The sequence below is a fragment of the Pipra filicauda genome, unplaced genomic scaffold (genome assembly GCF_003945595.2).
Source record: "Pipra filicauda isolate LSUMZ 115617 unplaced genomic scaffold, ASM394559v2 scaffold180_size1756469_pilon, whole genome shotgun sequence".
In the NCBI taxonomy this organism is placed as follows: domain Eukaryota; kingdom Metazoa; phylum Chordata; class Aves; order Passeriformes; family Pipridae; genus Pipra; species Pipra filicauda.
In genome coordinates, this window is record NW_024104288.1 from 1,510,833 (window position 1) to 1,535,748 (window position 24,916).

Consider the following 24,916-nt stretch of genomic DNA (forward strand, 5'->3'; position numbering starts at 1 on the left):
ATATAAGTATAAGAAGGAAGAGTCAGCCCAAAGCATTGAGGAGGATTTCCCCAATCAGAGGAGGTGAAGAAGCTAATGGTCTGGATGGAGAAGGTCAAGCAGGAGCTTCTCTAGAGCCAGTGGAGCAAGGAAGGAAATCCTTTCGCCCAGAATGGCACCACTTGTTAAAAGATCAAAAATAGCAAGAATCTTGAAATCTCTTACTTAGTCAGCCCTTCCTCCTGTGGTCCTGAGGGAAGCAAGACTCAGAAAAAGACTAGGAAATATAAGGCTCAATCCTACCTTTCTATTGAACTCTTAGCTCCTATTGACAGCTATCTTGGTCTTCGGGGAATGACAATTTGGTCGGTTGTTCTTCTGTGCCCTCTATCTTAGAAATTAAAAAAAAAATGAGTAAAAACTCATTAATAAAGTCAATTAATCAAAGAAAGGCAGAGGAATAACTCCATTAAACTGTAGAAGACTTAGGATGGGCATTTGCATGAATATTCACAGCAAAATCTTCTGCTACCTCAGCCTGACAACCCCTATTTATTAAAAAATAAGTTACAAACCACTAGATAAACTAATCAAAGGACTTGCTCTACGGCTTTGTCATATATAGTTCATGAAGTTGGACATTTAGTCTATTCCCTTGAGTCATTTCATACTGAAATGGAGTTCTAGCCTAGCATTTCATTAGATTCATAAGCAGTATAGGCTGAAATAAATTAATAAAGGCAGAAATGTATTGAATTTTTTGCAGGCAACATTCCAATTGGAATGTTTTTCATTTCTGTTGAGAATTCAAATGTTACTTGTGTTTTACCAATGTGAAATGTGAATCTACACACACTTCTCTCCATTTCATGGAGCAGTGACTACAAAGTTGCCTAGATACATAAAATGACATAAGGTAATAGAAGGGAAGTGTCATAGTCACTCTTAATTTCAGAGAGCAACCACAGCAGCAGGAATTGCAGTTACCAGCAAATAACATAGTGGCCTGAAGGTGAACATATGGTATTTGTCATACTGCTCAGCTGTGAAATTTGCCAATATGGCCATAGGAAAAAAAAAAAAAGAAAAGAAAACAAAACAAAAGACACCATTTCAGCAGAGTGTATTACTGGTTTGATGTAAGTAAACTCTCTTATCAAAGACTGGAAGTTAAAATAAAATATGAGTGTAGAAAATTCTGAAACATTTAAAATGAAAATATTATCTCCCTGTACTGCAGATAACCATGTGATCTCTCATGGTAAGAAATTGAAATAATTGAAATTCAGAATGTTTAATTATACATCAGTGCAGCAAATAAGAATCTTTATCTCATTGTTCTCATATGAAGGATGGTGTGGGCGAACATATGGATCTTAAAGATGATTAAATTAGTGATCAATTTACTGCAAAAAGAGAAGAAAACAGATGTATAAATAAAAGTTAGAAAAGAAAAATGTCTCTTTTTTTTACAGATAGCATATGACTAAAAATAGAGTATGCACAAAATTTAATATTTTAGAAAAACATAATAAAGTTCATATTTAATATATACCCCCTTATATCATAGTAAAACTTAAGTGATTGGATAAGGATGGCAGATCTTGGCTCCTCTGCTAATGAAGTCTACGGCTAACAGATGGGTGGTTGTGCTTAGAAGTATCTCTTTTCACTTACTGTGAGACTGTCGGTGGGCCAGGTACTGGTTTTGATCATGGGAGGATGATAACAAAGATATAATGATTGGGCACTGGAACACGATCCCCGGCAATGTGGTCACAATGTCAAGCCTGACAGAGTTCAAAAAGCAGGCACATGATGTAATTCTTGGGATTGTCCTGTGCAGGGCCAGGATTTGGACTCGATCCTTGTGGGTCCCTTCCAACTCAGGAGATTCTATGATTCTATGATACTAAGGCATCTTGCTTCCAAGGAAAGAATTTACCTTTTCAGAACACTTAGGAGCTACTGTGGCAGAGACATTGAAGAAGATGTGCCAAAAATCTTATGTAGGTGAGTAAACAAAGGATGAAGTTTCCCCAAGCACTCAGTTGGCAATAATTTCCCTTTAAGAGACAGATGATGAGAGCTCAGCACACTCAGAAAGAGGTTACTTACTTAAGCATGTATGTTGGAAAGTTTACCTCAGGTGCATGGGATTGCAAAAATTAAACTGCCTTGTTTCATTACGTCACAGTCCAAGTGAAAATAAAGCTGACTGAAATGATGGTTAGCTGATTCATCTATATAATTGGCTGCCACAAGAACTTATTGAGGCTAAAGGCTGAGTGTAATGTGCTGTATGTGTGAAGTTGTCTTGGTTTAAAAACACTTGATTATCATAGGATGATGATGGAATTCAGGCTGGGAGGTATCTCAGGAGGTCTCCAGTCCACCTCCTGGCCCAAAGCAGGGCCAGTACTAGGGGCAGACCAAGCTGCTCGTGGCTTGAACCAGTTAGGGGTTGAAACACTCTGAGGATGGAGATGGCGCAGTCACTTTGGGTGACCCGCTCCACTGCCTCTCTCATTTAAACTTGTGCCTGTTGCCTCTTGCCTTTCCACCCCACACTGCTGTGAGGAGCCTGACTCCATCTCCTTGTAGGTACAAGGAGATGTCCATCAGATGTCCCAAAGCCATCCTCAATTCTTGAAGTGTGGCCTGTGGTTGTGAAAGCCAAATCTGTTGCTGACAACAGCTATGCAGCCAGCTAAAGCCCTTTCCCCTCAGCAGCAGGATCCAAGAGAAAAGCACCAGGATCTCTTCTGGCTGTGGCAGAGGTGCCTGTGTGGAGCAATGGTCTGAGGGCCTGCCCAGGCTCCCACCAGCAAGCCAGCCTGGGAGACAAGGGCTTGTGTTACTGCGGGAAGGGGGTCTCCCTCACTACTTCCTCCTGGTGCTGAAGTGAATCTGGGATGCCTCCCCAGGCACAGCATTCTGCCATGGAGCACACACATTCCTTGCAGACCTGTGGATGGAGGGACAGTCCCCTGCCATTGACAGGAGCTGGAAACCTCCAACCTTCCCTGCCATGGAATCCCCCGTGTGCCCCATGGACTCCATCTGGGCCCTCCCCTCTGCCCGGGGCTTGGGAGGTGCCCTCAATAGGTCCTTATGAGATCTTACGCGAAGCCTCCAGTTCAGCATTGAAAGAACACACTTTAAACAAACAGACCTCATTCTGCATGGCATCACTTTATATGATCTTATATTCTGGAAATGGGAAAATTTACATGGTTAGATAATCTCTCTCCTTTCTCCAACTTGGGCTGGATCCTGAAAGTAGAGTCACTAAGGTTTGGTTGGAAAACTGTCTGAAATAGCTCAAGATATCCAGCTTTTAAATGATGATCCTATGTTGGTCTTTGGGCAAGGGGGATAACTTCTGAGCTCTATGTTGGATCAAGTTCCCAGCCAATGCTGACTGGTGGCATTGCAGTAAGAGTCACCATTCCTGAAGATATTTAAAAGACTTGCAGATGTGACACTTAGAGACACAGTTCATTGGTGAACTTGGCAGTACCGGATTAATGGTTGAACTCAATGACCTTAGAGGTCTTCTCCAACCTAAATGTTCCTATGATTCTATTCCTTCAGCTCCTCCTGGGATCAGATTTCCTGTTCTCCTCCTCCCATGGTCCCTACTCAGGGGCAGGCACAGCCCTCTCTACCCCTGGAGACATACATGTAAGAGACAATGGGCAGCCAGGCTGTGGCCAGAGGTATCCCCTCTCCCCCAGCACAGCCCTCCTCCCTGGCAGCCTTGCATCATGACTTTCTTAGCCAGCACTGCCCCCACAGATAAGTTTTAAACTGGTTCAACTAAATCCCGCTAATTTTAGATATGAACTCCAGTAAACTGGTTTAAATTCAGCTTGCAGTGACTCAGCTGGCATTCATAAACAGTAGCGTAACAGAAAACTAATTTTAAATCCGTCATCCTGTGTACAGTTTCATCAGTTTAAGCAGAGTGGCAGGCAGGCAGAGTTAAGCTAAGCTGGCGCTGCTTGGCTGCAGCAGAGCCTAGGTCTGGAAAAGCTGACATACTGATACAAGTAAGACCATCAGTTGTAATTATAAAATACTTCATCTCCTGCTGCAGGGTATAAATTAATAACTCGCTGCCATACCGAAGAAGCTTTTCTTCAGATGTTCTTGATGGAGCTAACGAATGCTTCCCTCCAAAACATCTGCTGCTGGCCAGGCTTGGGACCTGCTGTCGTCTTGGGAAGGCTTTTGAGCTGGACAGAATGCTACCCACTTCCATAAAATAATTACAATTCTCAAGAAAAACACGGTGATGTTATCATTAAATTGGGACCAAATCCAAGGTAATAGAGAGCACGGAACAAGCGGTCCCCTTCCACCGGATCAGATGCCTTTCTTGGCATTAATTGGGAGTGCGTCAGCAGGGGAGGTAACTCTGTTAGCTAAATGAATAACATTATTGAAGTTTCTCAGGTTGTCTGTGCCAAATCTGTGTTTAATCGGCCTGACTTGGAAAGGCTATAAAGGATCATTTTATTAATCTCTAAGGTCAGGATTTTAGCAAGGATTTTGAATTATTAAAGAAACTGGCTGATAATTGGGGCAGGAGGTAGAGTCACACTCACCTTTGAAATTACAGCATCAGCAAAACTTTCTTGAGACCTATTACTGGATTCAAGGGGCTGAGACATGCATTTAGACAGGAGAACTGCATTTTCTGTTGAATGATTTAAAATGTAGCCGTAAAATACATCTGGATGCAGCATGTTTTAGTATTTGCTGAACTAAATTGTCCATGCTACTTTCATTGCTTAAGAGACATGGGTACAGCACTGCAACCAGACATTTAACGTTTCCTGATTTCCATTAAATGGCAATTGTTAAACATGAAGCCATACCAGCCTGAACAGTTGTACTGAGCTATAAAACATGACTTTGAAAGTTTGGCCTGAGAACACCTCAGGGATGTAGGCAGAGAAGAGAGTGGATGAGCTCTCCTGTTGAGACTACCTCTTGGCAGAGTGAGCGACCTCCTTTCTGCATTGCCACGAGCTTCCTTCTCCTCATGAGGATGAGCTGTCTATCCTGTATTTGGTTCTCCTGGACAGGAGGCAAGCTGCAAGATTTCTTGACCTTTTTTCTCTAGCTGCAAGCCTCATTTCTTAGTGTCCCTTTTGTAGGCTGCATGACAAACAAGCAATTTACTCTAGGCAGTCTCCATTCTGAACAGCATAAACACTACAACTTTTCGTTCCCTTTCCATTTCTCTAAGGAGCAGAACTTGACTCCTTCATCCAACTCCAAACAGATGGGAAGATGTGGATCATACACCACAGATGCAACAGAGTGATAAAAGGAAGCAACATCTAAAGATCTGATCTAGCCTTCAGGCTAGTCTGGGTAAAATTCTTATGGGTTAAAGCAGATTTTAGTGCCACGTTATTGTTGTGACCTCACTTTTACTGCATGTAATTATAGGTTGATCTAGCTCAGCTTGTTAATGGTGAAAGAAATTCACTGAGGCTCTGCTCGCAGCAACAATGCAGCTATGCCTGACTGTAATTCTTGCAGCATAATAACCCAGGCATTCAAGTAAAACATTGTTAATGCCAATCACCTATTGTCACTAAAATCCAGGATCATTTGAAGACATCAAAATGATAGTGCCTGAAGTACTGTAAGATTTCTTTCCTTCCCTTGTCTCCACACTCCCATAGCTGAAATTACAATCCACCCGTATGGAAGGGAAAAATATATATATATATTTTTGTAGTGCTTGCTGACCTAATACCAGTGTTCTCTTATTGGATGTGAAAGTATGTATTCAGTCTTCATTTTTTTTTAATAGAAGTGAAATATTTCCTATGTACTTTCTTCTACTCAAGAATTTTATTATACAGAAGGGGGAAATATACAGAATATGTATCCCCTAATAAACTCCTTTTTCATTTTTCCATTGCCTCTACTTTCTCAGTATCAGCCTTTGAAAAACACTTCAGTAGTTCTTCAAATGAGAATGGTGGTTTTTTTCCCATCACTTGAGCTCTTTCCTGTGTATAAATTGAGATACTTGGAAAGGCAATACGCTTTCAGATTATTAGAAAATAGTTACATTATTGTTTTTGAAAAGGCCAGCAGCCACAAGATGTTATTAAATGAATTTCTGAATATATTTAATATTCAATTACAAGGCAGAAGAGATGGTTCAAAACAAGTCTAAGGATGGGCAGACTCCTTTGGGAAATGCCATCTCCAAATTGAAGATTTTTAGCTATGAGGGCAATAAGCCATTGGAATATGATCCCAAAGGACATAATTCTATAATGATTCTATAACCAGTGTTTTATTTTCTGGAGACTCTAAATCTAAATTGGAAACAAAACCCTAGCCACTCATTTTGGCAAGGATAGGGTTTGACTCTGAATATTTTCTGAACAGAGTATTGAATGAAAGTGCTTGAACTCATCATGGTTTTCATGAAAAGACTGAGGAATGTTTTAGGGCTGTTTTGTGTAGGTTGGAGTTGGTGTTCCAAATGGATGGAGTAGAGGTTTTAAAGACGCTAAAGGATTCCATAAGTATTAAATTTAATCTTCTAAAATACGTGCATTTTTGATCTGGGAAGCTCAGAGTGCTTTACAGCTATTGATGAACTAAGTTTTAGCTGTCCTGTGAGATGAGTAACCATGTGCTTGCTACAGATGCAAAACCTGAGGCACACGGCATTGAAGTAACTTTCAAAGAGATACAGAAAGGAATAAAAGTATTGTCCTGTGGTCTCTGTACCACTTCAAGCCTGACCAGACACCTGACTCTCAGAAGTGATACCTACTTTCAGGCCACTGGTGAGATATAACCCATTGAGCTACACACAAAGAAAATGAAATTATGGCAGGATGTAAGGAAAGGGATGCTGTGCTTCGGCAGAGGTGCAGTCTTCTGCTCACTGTTCTCCAGGTTACCAAACCATTATTAGACCAGATGGCGGAAAAATTGATAAAATCACATTACAAGAAATAGGTACTTTAAAAAGTAGAGGCTAAGTGAGAAGAGGCTGGAAAGGACAATATTTGACAATAGTCTTTGAACAAGATTTCCCACTTCTAGCAAGGCAATAATACGGTAATGTAATTATGTGAGAAAGACTGACATGGTGTCATTTTGCATCCCACAGAGATGAGAGAAAAAGAAATATAGAAGGCAATTTGACAAGAAATCAGTAGAAATTATTTTGTTGATTTGTCTCTGATGATTTCTGGTCACTAATATTTTAAAAGAGTAAGAACAAAAAGACATGCTTAGCTTTATACAGGTATAATTGGTCATAATTTCTTTTGATTTTTGTCCATCAGCACTTAAAATTCCAGTGAAAATTAATTCCCCAGCAACACACTTGACCTGAAGTTCAATGACCATAAACAGAGTTTGCTTGGCAGTTGACCTATATAATCTCCTTGGTAAGAAATTACAGGTCGTAATAATATCCTGAGCTGTTCGTTTTTATGATGTCCCTGACCATGGCTCTGAAAGGTTTTAAAAATTCATTTACAACTCAGGAATGAGTCACTGCAGTCCTTCATTATATATGGAGAAAAAATGTCTAATGACTTCCACTGGGATGATACTACGTTCCAGTAGAAGGACTGTAAAATCTATTTCTGCTTATGGCACTTCTGTTTTTTAACTCCTTCCTCTTACTTTCTTGTCTTGAAGAACACAAAAAATTCCTAAGAGGCACTTAAGCATTTTTTGTATCCATAGCAGCCAAAGGAAACCCATTTTAAACACTTCCTTAAAACACTTTATGGGAAAAAATATTTCAGGCTGTAGAGCAAAAAAGCCACCTAAAATACCTTTCAAAAGAAACGCACTTTATCTACGAAAACAAAAGAGCATCAAACAAACATTTCTGCTGAATTCATGTGATAAACACCCACAAATCTTAAGCTAGTTATTTGCAGGTATACATGGGTATGGCAATATTAAACTGATCACCATGTATGTTTACACATTCAGCATTATTAGAGAAGACTTACTGAAGTTAGCTACTGCTTATATAGCAATATTTACTCTAACCTGTTATTTTAAAAGTGATGTAACTTATGCTAGATATATGCTAGTTAAATATATCAAAAGATACCCATGGTAACTGTCAGTAACTGTTAACTGACTTATCTATATATGATTCAGAATCTTGGTACTTTTACTTACATGGTTCCATAAATGCCAAAATGTATTTTCAAAGGTTCCATCTTTTTTTTTTAGTTACTTTACCTGCAAACTTGTGTAACACGAATGAATGGCTGCTTTAAAAAAGGAAACAAAAAAGGAAGAAAAGGAATAAGGTAAATATTTCTCATTCAGGTTAACTGCATTCATTTCAGCACGTATTCAGTTATTATTTGGTATGTATTTAGTCATACAATAAATCTGGCTTCACCTCTCAGATTTCCTCCATCAGTGTTTCTGTGCCACAGTTCTCTGTCCTGGTCTCAGGTGTGTAAATGGTAAGCACTTCAGGGAGGGAAGTTTTTTTATCACTAATGAAGTGATTGCTGGTGTATTGCTGACCTGTAAGGTATAAAGGTTCGTTGGTAAAGAAACTAAAAATCTGGCACAACACTCTTGTAAATTTGCCAGTCACTGTAGTAAATGAGGTTGGTCACTCAAAGCAACTTGGACATGAAAAAGAACTATTAAAACTTGTCCATGTACATATTTCAGGTTAAATTTTATGAAGGTATTTCCAGTTACTCTCCATGTGGTAGGAATGAAGGAAGTTCCAATTAATTTTTAGGTAAGGAAGAACAATGCATTATTTGGAAAGCAGTTTTTATTAATGAATAATTGCATAGGTGGCTATGTGCACAAAAGATTAAGAAAAAAAGACAGGAGACAATTCTGTTATTTCAAATTTTGGCATTGGAAGAAAAGTACTGTATTTGAAAGAATGGATGAACAGATTGCTCACAAATTGGGAGCATGCTTCCAGGGACTGGATTCACACACACACTTAAAACAACAGGGAATAAGGCCATTATCTCTACATGTAGCTTTTTGTCCTTTGTGTAGGGCAGAGCAATGAAGACTCAGGCCAAGTGCATGCAACCTATTACTAATTCCCAAGGAAAAAAGACTGATGTTCAGGCAATCACAATCAGAGGGAACAGCCTGAGCTACTTAATAATAGTGGTTGCAGAATACATGTATGTTTCCTACATTTAGCAAGGGGAGGAATACATTAAATCAATTCAAAAAGTAATTAGACAGTATTTTGTATGAATAATTCAAGCAAATTGCCTAAGCCTTGTTATGTGTTAAAATAGCCTTAAGTTTCTGGACATCTAGAAGTAGGCAGGCAATGCAGGAAAGCTAACCAGAGAGATAAAACCTTGCTTGAACTGTATGCTTCCTTGGTGACACTTCTAGAAAGAAGGGAGAAGGATGAAGTATGAGCGTGCTGGTGCAGGTGGAAATGGAATAATAAATGTGCCTAAGAGCCCCTAAGAGCCGTGATGGGATAATGGGATTATTGTTACTCACTGTGTGTCCTCCATGCTGCTGTCCCTTCTAAAGCAAGGGGAAATCTATTAAACAATTGTGTTCATTTCACTGGGAGGATGTGTCTTATACTGAACCTCTGACAACTATCTCAGAAGACCCCTTGATTTATTCTGGGACAAACTAAGGAACTTCACTTGGCTTCTATCCAGATTAGCTTCTGTTTATCCTTCAGTATTTGTTATTAGTGAGTGCATCGAGCTCCATCTGTGTCAAATAAGAAACTTCAACTACCTACTACCTCAATGGCTACATTTATTTGTACAGTGGTACAGACAAGAGTGGGGACAGAGCAATTTCAGCTGAAGGATTTGGTTATTTAACAATCTATAGAACAGGCGAATTACTAAAATGCTGTAACAGTTTGTCCTTTGAGGGAGCCTTTCTGCCACAGGCAACCCTCAAAACTGCACATTTCTTTCTCTTCTACATAATCTCACTAACATTTGACCCCTTTCCTTCTCCCCCCCCCCTCCAAAACCAAAGAAAAACAAACAAACTAGAAAAAAACCTTTAAGCCTTGAAAAGGATGCAAAACTAAGGTTGCTGACTGTTGCTGTGCATATTACTGCTAATGGCGTATGGAAGGTTCAAAGAGAGAACTGCTGACCCTAAAACAGACTACTTTAAATTATATCATACCTTGATCTTTACCTGTGATACAGAAAAAAGCTGCAATCTAATTCAGGTAGGTTTCTTTATTTTCCTCTGTATCAGTCCAGCAAATTAATCATCTGCTCTCACTTCTTAGTCCAGGAGTCTAACCCCAATACTCTGAGCTGGCAGTCTGGTGGTACTAAAAGTAACACATGGCCATAACATGTACTGAGCTGTTTATATAGAATGGTATGGACTGATCTACTAAGGCTTCAAATTCTCCCTCTTGGGCTTCTCTCCTACCATGGCCTTCTGCACACTCTTACCACGACTAGTTGTTATGATTTTTATTTAAAAAAAAAATTAATCAAAGTCCAGTTGGCCAGGGTTTCCTTGCCAGCTCCTCTCTTTCTCCTACACCATCCCAGGTGTCTCTCACATGGCAAAATTGCAAAACTGAAGTACTGGGAGCTGCCTGTGGTAGAGAGTAGGACTTGTGAAGAAAGGCAGTTTGACAGTGAGAGACAACTGAATGAGTTAGAGTGGAGAAGGGGAAGGCTGTGCTAGGGAGGGCTATTTAGCAGGGAAACAATAAAAGTGACATATGCATCCCCTTGAAAGCTCCCATTTGCCCTCCCCCAGCTCTGGCCAGTGATCCCTCCTGCAGAGCAAAGCACAACCCCCTCCTCAAGTTACTCTTCTCTTTCCTTCCTCTCTCAATACAAATGGCTCTGTCACTGTGCAAAGCTGCCTCCCCGCACCATGGAGAAAGACAGGGATGGAATTTTTCTTCTCTTCTTCAAGCACTGAAATTTGTTTTGGCTCTGTTGTGGCTGTGCTTTGAGCTAGCTCAGAGTTAAGTCATGGTTTGATAGCATTCACTGCATTAATGTCGGGGGTGGAGGAGTAATCAGCAAAGGGAGAAAGGGCTCCCCACTCATTCTCAATGATATTTTCCATAATCAGCTGAGATTATGTCAGTTTAGCGATCAGAGCAAAGGAATATTAGAGCTGGAGCTCCTTAGTTCTGTGCCTTGCTTTTTGCTAGTTTGTTGCTTGGGTTCCCATGTTGCAGGCAGGTCTGATAATACTCCCCCAAATAGGCAGCCTTGCATCATCCTTTACAAGGATGTGCTTTCTCTTGTTAGAGTCCCAGTATATGTGTGAAGGACACTTTCAAGTGGCTCCATGGCATAGTGTTGCCCGATGTCATGGATATAGGCACTGTATCCAAGAAGCAGGGAACTTTGCATATATTTGCCATATTTTGGTAACTACCATCTTGTCACAGGACACCAAAAGCAAAGCAAGCGAGACACATTTGAGCCTGGAGCCCAGGGGTGGTTGCAAATATAATTAATAGTGAAGAGTGTAAAGACTGGGAGAAAGAGGGGTAGAGGTACCAAAATGAGAAGAGGGGTGGCTGGTACTAGGTTAGGAGCTGGGAGAGCAGAATGGGAGAAAGCAGGGCAGAAGGATGGCACCACAGTGGTGAGGGAGACAACAGTATTACAGCTAACTGGGAGTTAGCTAAACTCTAAAGGTGTGAGTGAACTGGGACAGGGGAGCTGGGGATGGGGTGTGATGCATCCTAGCTGGGTGCAGAGACTGGGACCAGATCACAGAGCCAGGAGCTAGTGGTGATGGTTGGGAATAAGGAAAAGGAAACAGGAGGGACACAAAGGCAGAAGGGGCAATTATTTCCACACTGAAAAATTTTCAAAATAAAAAAAAAAAATTTGAGTGCCTCATGGGGTTTTCTATGTTTTTACCAGACTCCTAGATTCTACTCAACTGAAAGTCAAGGCCTGAGAATGCAATTTCCATTGCCTGTTACTTTTTCCATTGCTCAAAGGTGACACCTCTGTCTGCAGGGTAGAGTGAGGGCTCACTCTACCCACCTGCCTGCCTGACACACCTCTGTGCTGGAAGGAGTCACCTCCTTTTCTTTGTCCTCAGACTGCCCATGTGCTTGGCTTGTATGAAGGAGGTGCCAGGACAGATAACAGTCACAGATCTTTGAGACTCTTGGGACAGATGGTGCTCAATATATTAGTATTAAGGTGTGTGCAATAGGTACAGTTTTCTTCAGGGAAAGAGTGCCTTCTGAATACAGGTTAAATACAGGTGTGGGGAGAAAAATCAAGTAAAACAGGACGTTTAAAAGACTGTAATAGGCAGGAGGTGGAACAGTAGAAAAACACGTGGGTTTTTTTGACTAGTGCTCTTTTTAGTGACAGAAATCCAAGCCAGATTCTCTTACAATGCCACACACATCTACTGAAGTCCGAGCAACACACTTAATTGCAGCAGAAAATTGCTGTTTTGAAAAGCATATCTGTAAAGAATGGGAGAATGCATATGGCACATATGTGCCTCAACAGTTTTGCTAAATAAACCATGAATTTTGACAAGTGTGTATCTGTAAGTTTGCCATGGAAATAGGATTGTATAACATCAGAACTGAAACAAAAGTTCAGCCTCCGAAAACTGTGGGGGCGTGCTGCTAAAATGTTTGCTTTGAATGTTAGCTGACTAGTTTCGTAATTCTCGTGCATGTAGTTAATGCTCTTTTAGACAATACATGGAAAGGATGGATGCCAGAACAGTTTAATAAAAGCATTAAAATTATTATATATAATAGATTTCAATTTCAGTGTTTCAGAAAATGATAGAAGTGTCTTGCTTTAGAAAATTTAAGAGACGAGCCTTCTCAGCTTGTTTATACAGGATTCTACCAAGTGGAGGTATGGAAAAATATTTGGTTCTCTGTTTAATGAAGAAATTACACTGTAGGGGTATTAATATCATTTGGGAAGACTGGTTAGTTCAGCAAACCAATAAGGGACACACTGTAAAGCCTTTGTCTTTCAGGTTGTTGATACAGAGCCATTACCTGATGCCAAGAGCAAGAATTACAGTGGAGTCGTTACTATCAGTGAACCTATGATTCAGCTCAGGAGTCTCATCCAGAACCCAGTCAACATGTTCTCACTCCATAAACAACTGATGTGTTTGGCAAAGCATCAGCTGTCCCATCAACCAACACCAAGAACCAAGTAGGTGAAAAAGCACATCTCCACAAGGCTCCTAGAACTGGTAGTTCTGGCACAGTTTTGGTATGTGATTGTTTCTCAGAGGCAACAAATTGCCACCAGCCATAAGGTAAGCACGGACATCTTTATCTGAAAGATAAACATCAGGATGAGGGTTCAGAGCAACTTTTTTTGCACTGAGCACTAAAAGCCACACTGTGCTGTCTTCGCTGATCAGTCATTTCCAGTCAGCCCATCTTCACCTCTGTTCAGGGGATGCAAAACCTAAATTAACAAAATCAAGTTTTCCAAGTTTGACTTAAACTTCAAAATCATTTGGATCATTCTCAGTCTTCACTGAATGTCTGTTTTTAATTCACACAAATTGGCTCATCCTGATTCCTCACAGTATTAGCATGACCACAGCACCTTTTCCAGGTTGCTTTGGATGTCCCTGATTGTAGAGGGCATTCTTATCCTGTTCAAGTTCAGCACATGGCAGAAGCAAAGGCAGTCTGCCCCTGATGTGCACCAGGAATGACCACTCCACCACACCTCAGTTTTGCTCTGTCCCAAAAGGAGAACTGATTGGGGCAGGGGGAATGGTCAAGCGGTATGTGTGTACACATAAGCTGCAGCCCTGGATGAAACACATTGCTGAAGGAGCCAAAGTGCCAAGGAGCTCTTGTTCCGTAGCCACAAAATATCCCAGGCACTGTACAAGGCCTACCTTACCAAGTGTTTCTCACGTTGGCAGGATTTCCTCAGGGACAATGGTCCAGCTATTGCTATGGCACGTTTCACTGTTCGTAAGCAAATTGTTTATTAGGACTGTATCAATACTAGTATCCCCTATAAAAAAAGCAGAAAATATATAAGACACAGTCTACATCTCAATTCAGTCCCTCTAGGCAGTGTTCATTCCAAAATGCTATGCTGGAATTGCTTAGTTTATACAGAGCTGGTGACCTGATTGTGTTTTATTTTGTGCCCAGCAGATTTTGCCTGGCATAGACATATGTCATAAGTCCAGACTAACACACTACACATGACTGAAGTCAGGTGCATAAATGACCAAGGTAGGCACAGAAGCATTTTTACAGAGACACAAATCACTGTGTCTTGGCTTTCACAGGTGTCACATGAAACATCTGCTGGGCCACATGCATTATACAGCTGCCAAGAAAGGACATGCCATGGAGGGCTGAAGCGTGGGATTAATTTACCACCTTTTGTTCTCTGCTCTCATGGATTGGTTAGAGATAAAACTAAACAGGAATCTCACTATCACAAAGCTTTGACAAACCCTTGAGGTTTGGCTCTGGCTACACCCCTTACAAGGCTGTAATCTACAGCAGGGTAATGTCATTTGCAAGACTGGGGCAACAGAGTCATACAGCAAATACAGAGCCTCTTGGTAGGAAATTTGAAATCACCAAACAGCAAAGATCCTGTTACAACAGTTTGTCTCCTCCACGGCCAAGACACTTGATCTATTAAATCATGGAAATCACAAACCCTGCAGTTTCAGTGCCCTGGGAGGATTGTATTAAACTCACTCAGCAATTATCGGTAATATGGGATGAAAATCTTTACTTTGAAAGTAAGCTTTAAAAGGTCATAATGTAATCTCTGTCACTGATGGTCTCTGCAGTGGCTGTTAGTCTGATTGCAAAGCAACAAAGAAGAAATGCAGATGCATAAACTGAATGCAAACCCTAAACTCCTATTTCTGTCACAGTGTTATTGGCAAAATTATAGATGCAGTACGCATCATCTTTCTCCCCACTTGCTAGACTTCGCAAATTTACCTTTATTCTTCACCAAATTTCCTCTTTATTGTTGTTAGTGAATGCTCATTACGAGTGAGCACAGAAATGCCAAATGAGTCCGGGAAAGTGGGAAGTGTACCAAGGAGGCAGTGGGAGATTCAGACAAGTTTTCCATGTCCTTTACATTACCCACAGGAAGTGTAATACATGAGTTAAAGCTGCACTGCCAGTTCTGGAGCTGGACATGGTGGCACCTTCCTCTGCAATGAGATGTGGAATAAAGGCATCTGGAGCCTGATTTAGGTGGTGCTGTGGGTTTGCACTCTGACGGGTGTTATGAGCTGCCAGCTTGCACCAGCTGGCAGTACCCAGCTCCCTCACTCCCACAAGTTCAACAGTAGAGGCATTTCTTTGTGCCATTTCTTCATTCAGAGGCATGCCCTGCTCAGTTACCTCTGCAATTCCCTTCCCAAGGGGGACCTGAATCCCTTGCATCTCACATATCCCTAGAGACGGTAGAAGAGACTTCAGCTGTTCCATGACTGCTTTCAGGATCCAATTCATATATCATAGCCTGTTTATGCACAGCAGTCAGCAGAGTTAATCCCAATCCATTTTTAAGGTAGTGCAGGTAAACTTCATTAAATTCTCTTGCAGATGCCCTCATACAGAATTAAAAAGGTCTTAGAGTGATTTAGTGCTTGGATTACAAGTTTTGAAGTAACATGCCAGATCCTACACGAGCATCTCTGTGTGGTATCTCTCTGCCCCAGCACCACTGTAGCTTGAATGACTTCACTTTTACTACATATTAAGAACCATTGGCAATTACTGCAGATCCCTCATACATAACAATTTGCAATCTAATAGCCTGCTGCCTCTACTACACCACTTAGTTTATATCACTTTGAAAATAATTTCTGCTTAATTGAGTTAAGGTCAACTCTTATTGAGAGCGCTGGCGCAGTGACTAAATGCAGTTCAGCTTATTTACTCTTACCTCATATTTTAACTTTTTTGATTGTTAATGTACAAGAAGCATATTTTTCATACAGGAAACAAATAATTACGAACATCCTGAGCAGTACAGCTGCTTAGTTTCACTGTGCATTCTGATGTGATGCTGCGCCTCTGACTATGCCCAGTCCCACTGAAACTAAAATGGTTTCCTCTTCCTGGCAATTTGACTTCTTAGTGTAGAATCATCGGTAAGTTACTTCTAATAGCGGCTTTACAAATGTCTCGTGCTGCTTGAATGGATCTAATTTGCTTAATAAAAGGACAATTTTTAGTTAATCAAAAGCTTCTCAGTGGATTCAGAATTAACAGTTGGCTAACTGACAGGTGAAATTAAGTAGAATTTTTTCTCCAGCTAAATGAGTAAAATATTCTCTTGATCATACACATTTGTGATTGAAGCTACCAGAAGCATATGGGGCATTTAGTTTCTGAAAAGCTAATAATATCAAACTTGGTAAAAAATAAAAAGTCATGAATACCAGGACTTGTGTAGAGCTGTCTATGCTATTAAATTGGTTTTAAACAACAAAAATTTGCAGCCTTAAAATTACCCCTCCTTCTCCATTTCATTTTAGTCCTAAACACCCTAACAACCTACTTGACCATAGAAAAGGCTGGCAGGTCCTGTTTCTGCCATCTTCCCACTGCATCCTGCCTGCCTCACGCAAACTCACAATCTCTCTCTTCTTCTTCTTCAAAAAAAAAAAGATACTATTACATGGGACTGAAGTGGGCATCAGCACACTAACTGTGGTACCAGAACTCAAATGGCATAAGTTTCTGAATAACCATCATTCCTGCAGCTTCCAAACCAGGCTCAATATCTCTGCAGCACAAGCTGGGGCTTGCAGCAAAATGCAGCCTCTCAGACAAAACCTCAGCTGGTTAATGTAACCACCAATGCTCTATGGAAAGATGAGACAATTCCTGTATTGACCCAAATCTAAATTATGCCTGAATCTAAGGTGACCTTCAGCTTTAGATGAGCAGAAATTGCAGAGTGACATACTGCGCATCAAAACATAAAACACTCCTTGCTGCCTCTCGGCCTTCTTCCTTCCATTCCTGTGCACAGTCAACCCAAAATTTCTCACTTTCCTCCATGAGCCCTTGCCTGAGCCCCAGGCACCTTTTCTGCCACCCCAGAAACAGGCCCACAGCCCCTTGAGAAAGCACACACCTCACCATAAGCCCCCTCTCTCCCACCGTCTTTCCTGACCTCTTGTTGCCCATCAGCCCTCTGGGCACCAGCCCTCAAACTCAAGGGCCTTACACAATTAAACAAGAAACACTGCTGCATACCAGCTGTGAAATAGCTAATTACTGCTGAGAGGTGACAGACCATTACTGGAGGGGTTCAGGAATGCACATTCGACCTCCTCAAAAAAAGTGGTGCCTGCCCTGCTGTTGTGATCACAAGTCTGTCATATTATGACAGAATATCGCAAGGTGAAGTTCTTTTTGCTTTAGGCATTTTACAGCGTTTGCCCCAAAGTGAGATGGGAAATGGTCGAATAAGCTCCAGAAGAGTCTTATTACCAAATGCAAGTCTGCACATCATTTGAAATACAGCTGGGGTCACTACAGTTATGAGGCCTTTACTCAAGGGGAGTTGTTCTTTCTCTTCCAGACTAATTTATAATACCTATTAGAGTACCTGTCTCAATTCTGGAGAAAGTCGTAGCCAAATCCAAACCCCTGGCCAGAAAGGTGAAGAGTAATGCTAAATTTATGTGGAATTTAACAGGAATGGAAGGTGCATAGCACTTCTCAGGGCTTGGCCTGGACACATCATACTCTTCCCCTTCAAAGTAAAATGCTGAAACTGAAAGTAATCTGCTTTATAGACATCTGGACATACCTACTATGTTTTACTATATTTACCAGGCATTTCTGTCTATGTGTCTACCTGTCATTCCTAATAGCTTGTGAAACTGCTGGCCAGTTTCTAGGAGATTTGACAGAGTAGCAGAAGAATCAAGGGAATTTGGTTTGAACATGATTCATGAAAAGAGGAAGTGGGGTAAAGAAATGACAGCCACCCAAGCTGAACCAGTGTCCACGTGGTGGCTCAACCTCAAGACATAAATCTTCAGGGAATCAAAGCACAAGGCTCATTCTATTGCTCACTGAACCACTTCTCCATTCACCCCGAAATCCATCAAAACCATCTGCTAGAAGCTTCGCTGCAAGTGGAACAGGAGTCTCACTGAGTCAAAGGTTTCACAGGAAGCTAACAAATCTTATACCTCCTAATGTGAAGGTCAGCCAGCTGCTGTGTTTCTATTCACATATAAGATTAATAATACTTTCCCTAGAACTAAGAGAGAAAAAACAAGCCATGTCATTGCCAAAGTTCATCCTACCAACAGTGACGCCAATGAGTGTCAAACTGATTAATATAAAAATACTTATCTTCAGCTTAAAAACAAACAAGTCCCAAAATGAATGAAGTGGAAGATTAAAGTCACTTCAGCATCTTGAGATGTTTTATCCTGAAAGGTGTAGGCACTGCAAAACAGGAGTCAAAAGCAACTCTATTTGATGGCATTTCAGTGCATGATATAAATGTTCATGAAAAGAGCTATGGAAAGAGTTTGCAAAGCTTACTGAATCCTCTGTACCTTCACTTTCTACCCCTGTTCCACCCAGTGGAGTTGACCTCCTCTGGTAGGATATCCACATGATTGCAAGAAAGTGACATTTGTACCAGTGGTTTATTATGTATCTCATCAGGGCTAACTATTTTCAACCATTAGTAGCCATTTGAATGGATCCTGCATGTTGTGCTATATAGGTAGGATGGAAGCATGCCACATGTGCTAGTATAAATGATACTTCAAGATTTATTTTAGCTGAGACTAAACTGATAACAATAATAAAGAGATACTATTATGGTAAGAAATGGAAACAGTTCACTGCTATAAAGATTTCTATCCACACTTCTCTAATTTGTTGTCTTTCTTTATATAGTGCCCTTTGAAGGTTTTTATTTTGCTATTTATAATGGCAGGTAAATTGTAATTATTCTTGCAAGAAGCTGATGTGGTTTGTGCTGTCTCATTCCTTTTCCCATTGATTCCTAAGGTAAATGAAAGAACAGTCTGTATGGTAGCAATTTTTTTTCCTCAAATGCAGCTTCTTTTTCTTTGTGTGAAATGGCCATCAGCAAAGCATTACCCTCAGTCTGGGGGAAAGATGGCTGCTGTGGCACCTCTCACCTGTGCCCACAGGAAAGTCTAAGCCCTGGCTCTAGTGGATGCTGCAAGGCAGCTCACAAGCCTCCTGGTCCCACAAGCCTTGGCAGAGGGTAATTTATCCTACAACTAAGTTGGAATATATTCTTTCATATATTTCTGCCCTACAGGATTCTGTGACAGGAAAGGAGGTCGTGACCAGTGCCCTTGCAATGTCTAAGATACCTGCTTATAGTAAGCCCCTAACAAACTGCTGGTGTAGTTTATGACTCTTGGGATGATCTCTGTTACTCCTGGGGGACAAAGATACACTCCATGTTCCCCAAACCAGAAAAGCATAGGATGTCTTACAAGCAAATAAGCAGGGGCACATGTCCAAGTGCGTCTGCCAAGCCTGACTACGTGATCTTGACTCAAAGGAATATCTTGGATGAGAAAAAAAGGATTTAATTCTCCCCATTCCCTTGATTCCCAGTGAAAAGAAAAGAAACAGTAACATTGTTGTGCAGTTAATACAGTCACAGCTGAATGACCAAGACTGTGGTCGACTGTACAACAGCACATCAATCAACACACAGCCTTCCAAAAGCATGCAGAGAAGTCCTCCCCCTCCCTCTTCCCTTTCCAGATCCAAAATTTTCTCCCCATAAAATCCATTTTAATCTACTAAGATCAAGGGAACAAAGAGCAGGTGGAGCCAACCCATCTTTGTCCCATACCCCAGCTCACACCAGGGATGAGGAAAGCTTGGTCAGGTAGAAGGAAATTAAAGGTCAGTACGTGTTGTGAGACACAGGTTTTCACCTGACAGTTTCTGTATCAGAAAAACATCCTTTTAACTTAAAAAATCTGATTGTTTATATGCCCATATTATTGATTACAAAGGACATCTGAATATCTTTGTGTACCGTTAAGCAATTCTAAAGACTGTGCTGAAGTCTGGCATGTGTAAGATGATCAAAAGAGACACCCTCAATTAGTATTGAAATTCAGCCAGGATTGTTCATCTTATCAAGGATTAAAACTGAAGCAAAATTTGACATTGTCATTACATTAGCCTAAAATCCTGTCAACTCTTTTTTTTCGTGCCAACCCTTCTCTCACCTCTCCAAACCCATTCTCTTTGCTGCAGTTTTTGCAGCTGCATATTCAGGTCTTCAACAACAAAAGACATGGTATATAGGTAGAAAGAAGTACTTTCTGCTCTCTTATTCTTGATGGAACTTTTGACCTCTTAAGACAATAAAGAAACAGACTTTCCTACAGCCACTTAAAAAATTAAATGTACAGCATATGAGTTAGCCTGGAGTTGTCTTCTCTAGTTTGAATTTTCTTCCTCTTTCAATTGCTCCCAAAACCTCCATAGCCCCCTATGAAACTGCATGTGCACAAGGGGGGGCCCCCAACCCGTGGTTGTCCTCTGCCCAGGTCACCTTCTGAGGGGCTGGAGGCCAGATGCTGTTTGCTCACCCTGGCACACTGAGGGACACACGGAACTTAGTCTGTCCCCACATAATTCAGGGACAGTTCTCAACACTGTGAATCCTCTCGACAACATGGAAAGCAGCTACCAAATTAAGTGTTACTACTCACGGGCAAAACTGCTCCTCTTCCCCTTCATCCATGACTTCGCTGATGTCCCAGGGAATGCAAAGGGTTTGCTTTTTCCCACTGCCAAAGTCCCTCTCCATGACAGAGACAAGAATATATCATCGACCCTGCCCTTTGCGGGAGCAATGAGCGCATGAAGCTGCTCTGCACCAGCTGCCCCTCAGCTGGAAAAGGCTGGTGCAAGCTGGGCTTGCTCTGTCAGAGTAACTCAAAGGAAGGAAAATCGTACAGAGGAGAGAAGGGGGAGAGTGGTGGTGAGCATAGGAAGCCCAATCACCTTACATCATTTTGCAAGTTGGAAACAAGATACGTTTAAGAGGTCATGTGCCCTGAGTGATTTACAAATACAATGGCTGCACAAGAAGCCGCATGAGATTTTCTTTTCAACAGAAGCAGAGGCTTTATTGATAATTTGTCCAACATGCAGGCTCAGAAATTGCGGATCACAAATAAGGGAAAGTGTTAAAGCGCTCAAAATTATATTAAACCAGTTTTAAAACCCACACAGTTGGGGGATGGTGTTTTAGCAGAAGTGTAGGATTTAGCACTTTCGGTAGCAGACTGAAAGCCTCTCCAAGGCAGCAAGTAGAGCCTTGGATCCTAACGCTCATATTCGATAAGGAAAAATAGCCTCTCTTTCTGAACCATGCCAATTTACTACAGGGATAAGGAAGATGATACTGAGAACATGGCTCTGTGTGTAACCACATTCCCCTCTCAAGTGAAAAATGAGGAGCACAGCAGCAGTCCTCCACTCAGTATTGAATCAAGCCAGGATGCTAGCAGGGGAGTCTTACACAGCACAGTGAATAAAGCACATACCTTTCCTTGTGTATCTCTGTCTGGAAGGGGCTAACCATTTAATGCTTGTAGAAACAAGGAGAGGGTCCTTGATTAGAAGAATATATTGTGAACTCACATTTCAAGCATTTAAAGTCCACCTAAAAGGAACTTTAAATGCAGCATGATCAGAGAGGAAGACAAAGCTGACAGATACTTAGCCAGCAAGAAAAGGAAAGAGAGAGATGCTGAGCACAGGGCAGCAGGCTAAATGTCTCTGAAAGTCTTTCCTCCAATTATGGAATACAGAGGATGATTTAAAGGGATATTGTAAATTCAAATTCAGTGTTTTAAATAATTTATAGTTAGAACTTTGGTCCCTTGAACATTCTCTCCCTACACTGGTTTTGTTTCTTTCATCTGCTTAATATTTTTCACACCTCTCTTCTAGCACAAACTGAATTTAAAGAGGCTAGAGATTTTCTTTGAGAAAATAAGTTCAAATTTGGTAGGAAATGCAGGAAACATTTGGCACCAAAAAAAAAGGACTCTGTCAAAGGAAATTCTTTTAAAAATCTGCAGTGGGTTCAGTACCTCCTGGGGCTGAAGACCACTCCATGGCATGAGGGACTCACAGGTCTCCATTACACTCTGGTCCAAAGGGGAAAATGTGGGGGATCTTTGCACACCAGCCTCCTCACACAGGCAAAAACACGGCTAGACAAACCTGTGATGCTGCAACAAGATCTTGTGCCTGGACCATCACAGTTGATTCATGTACACTACATGAATTAGCGAGGGAGGGCTACACAGCATGCTAGTTAGAAAAGGCAGAGTGAGAGGGACAATGCAGACAGGAAAAAAGCATCCATCTCTTGGCCACAGCCTTAGGGTGTCTGGAGAACCAAAGCCTGAGGATAGGAGTTCATCAGTGCTCTGCTTCTGCAAGGTGAACCATATCTCTCACGTATGTTGTAAGAAAGCTGAGCTGGAAATCACCATCAGTCTTCTCAGGGTAAACCAGTTCCCTGGAGCACCTTCATGAGTAGATACCCAGAAGGAAGAGCTTCCCACTGCACTCAAACTCTGGTAGAAATTACAGTGCTAGTACAGCTGGGCATTACCCACTTGTGCCTCTCCGCCTCCTCCTGGTTGTCTCTTGATGTATATATAAACTACAAGTCTGGAAATAGAACTCCCTATTTTAGTTTTACCACCATTTGGTACTGTGAGTCTATGGCACGTGGTCAAGGCTCATAGGTGAAACCACCATGCAAACAGCAATGAAAAGAATGAGCAGGGTCTGGACTGGGGCACTGCTACCCTGCACCAGAGGTGTTGTAGAGGCTCAGGGATGATAGAATGCCTACACAGCAGCCCCTGGACTGCTACCAGCTACCTTGGAAGCAGTTCTTATTCGGAGCCACAAAACATAGATGTGAATTCATGATATAAAGTTACCTCTTCCCTCTGACTAGTCCTCCTTTCCTAAGTTACTTTAGGAAGGTACTTAAGGTATTTCTGACAATGCAGAAGATCTGACAGCATCATTTTAATCTGACAGCATTTCTGTTTCCCTATCTAGCTGGACTGTGCTTGGTGTTCTCTCTTCCTACCGCATCTAAAATAAGGACATTGCAACCGTTTCCACAATTCTCATATTAAAATTCCAAATGGCTGTGAGTGCAATGCAGAAAACACTTTAAGGGACTGTGGCTCTTCAATTATTTACAGCAATATTATACATCCAGATTTGCCTTAACATAAATAGTACCAAATGGGAGCAGAAAGAGAATAAAACATTCAAGCCTATTTTTGAGACACCTAACATGTCATGGAGCTCCACACCCGCCCTCTGAGATCTGTTCGCTCCACTCACTGCTGCAGCAGAGCGTGCACTGGTAATCCTGCCAGGGATGAGAGAAAATATTCCCTAGAGCAGATCATACAGTCTGCAAGGTCCTTTGAAATCATTACTGAAAATATCCACTCCTCTGTTTCACTTAATGAAACCTCTAAATGCATTTTACTTCGTGCTTAATTTTAGCCTGAAAATCCTGGCATGGATGGCACCGATGTAAATGTCTTGTTTCCCAATAGGGCACAGATGAATTTGTAGGTGATCAGTGGGAAACCAGACGGCTTCTCTGAGCCCTGAGTGTGCAGGACCCCCACTCACAGTTAAGTTACTCTACCAGACTTGTTACTAGTGCTTCATTTTTCATGTATCCAAATCAGCAATCTGTGGAGATTTATGAGCGCTTCATTGCATAAAATGCACACTGTGTTAGTATTTGGAGTCTTTAGCAAATGACTGGTGAATCCCAGGGTCAGGACAAAGTATCTGCTCGTGCATCTATTACACAGTTAGGATATGCAAGAAGGCACTCCAGCCTCCTTGAGTGCTGCTGGGACAGTCACCACTCACTCCCAGAGGTGGCTTTGAGCAATTTACTGCAAGTAAGACAGCAACAGTGGTAAAGAAAACACAAAATGGTTTCTCTCCTTTGAGACTTATTTTATAAAAGTAAATGTCAATCTAGAACTATAATAAATGCCTTTATTCCAGAAAGCCAGCCACTGACATTTAGAGGAAATATCTTATCTGTACAGGTCCCCTTTTGGAGACCTTCAGCCCACTTCAGGTATGGCTACAGTCCCCCACTGACTCTAGCAGAGCTGGCTGTTCCCCTCACTATAACTGCCCAGGAATGTAGGTGATCTCTTTCAGACCTTTTGGGAGAAGATATCCAGAAGGGAAAGGAAGAAAATTTACCTTATTTCATCTTAGCCATCTGAAAATATCCCCTTGCTTAGGTATTTGGCTGCGTTGGAGTAATTTTCATAACTTGGTTGTGACAATTAAGGAAAGTTAAACACAACTCAGGGAGATGCCTTCATATACGCAATTTGACTTCCAAGAGCAATTCCATGGAAACACATGGGACTGCTCACATAAACAGAATTACAAGATACGCAAGCTTTTGGCAAGGGATTGGTCTATACTCCAGTGACTTCTATAGACTTGCATCTTTGCTGATCAGTGCTCTTTCTCTGGAAACTTCTTCTGCAGTCAGGTTTGCAAGCAGGAGCGTGGTGTAAAATGCAGTCACACAAGCATGTTCTATGTGTTAATGATTCACATGCTGCAGAGCCACTCATCAGTGTTTGTACATAATCTCATCACCTTAAATCCAGCTGACAGTTAAAAAAAGAAAAGATAGTTAAAGAAAGGAAGGAGAAGGAAAAAGAGAGAGGCCAGCTTGCCTGTTGTTGAAAGCCTGGAATATTGCCCTGAGATCACCCGATAATCACAGGCAGAACCTCAAAGACACCCTTAAATGAGAGATGTGGAGAGACAGGAAGGGTGAGAGAG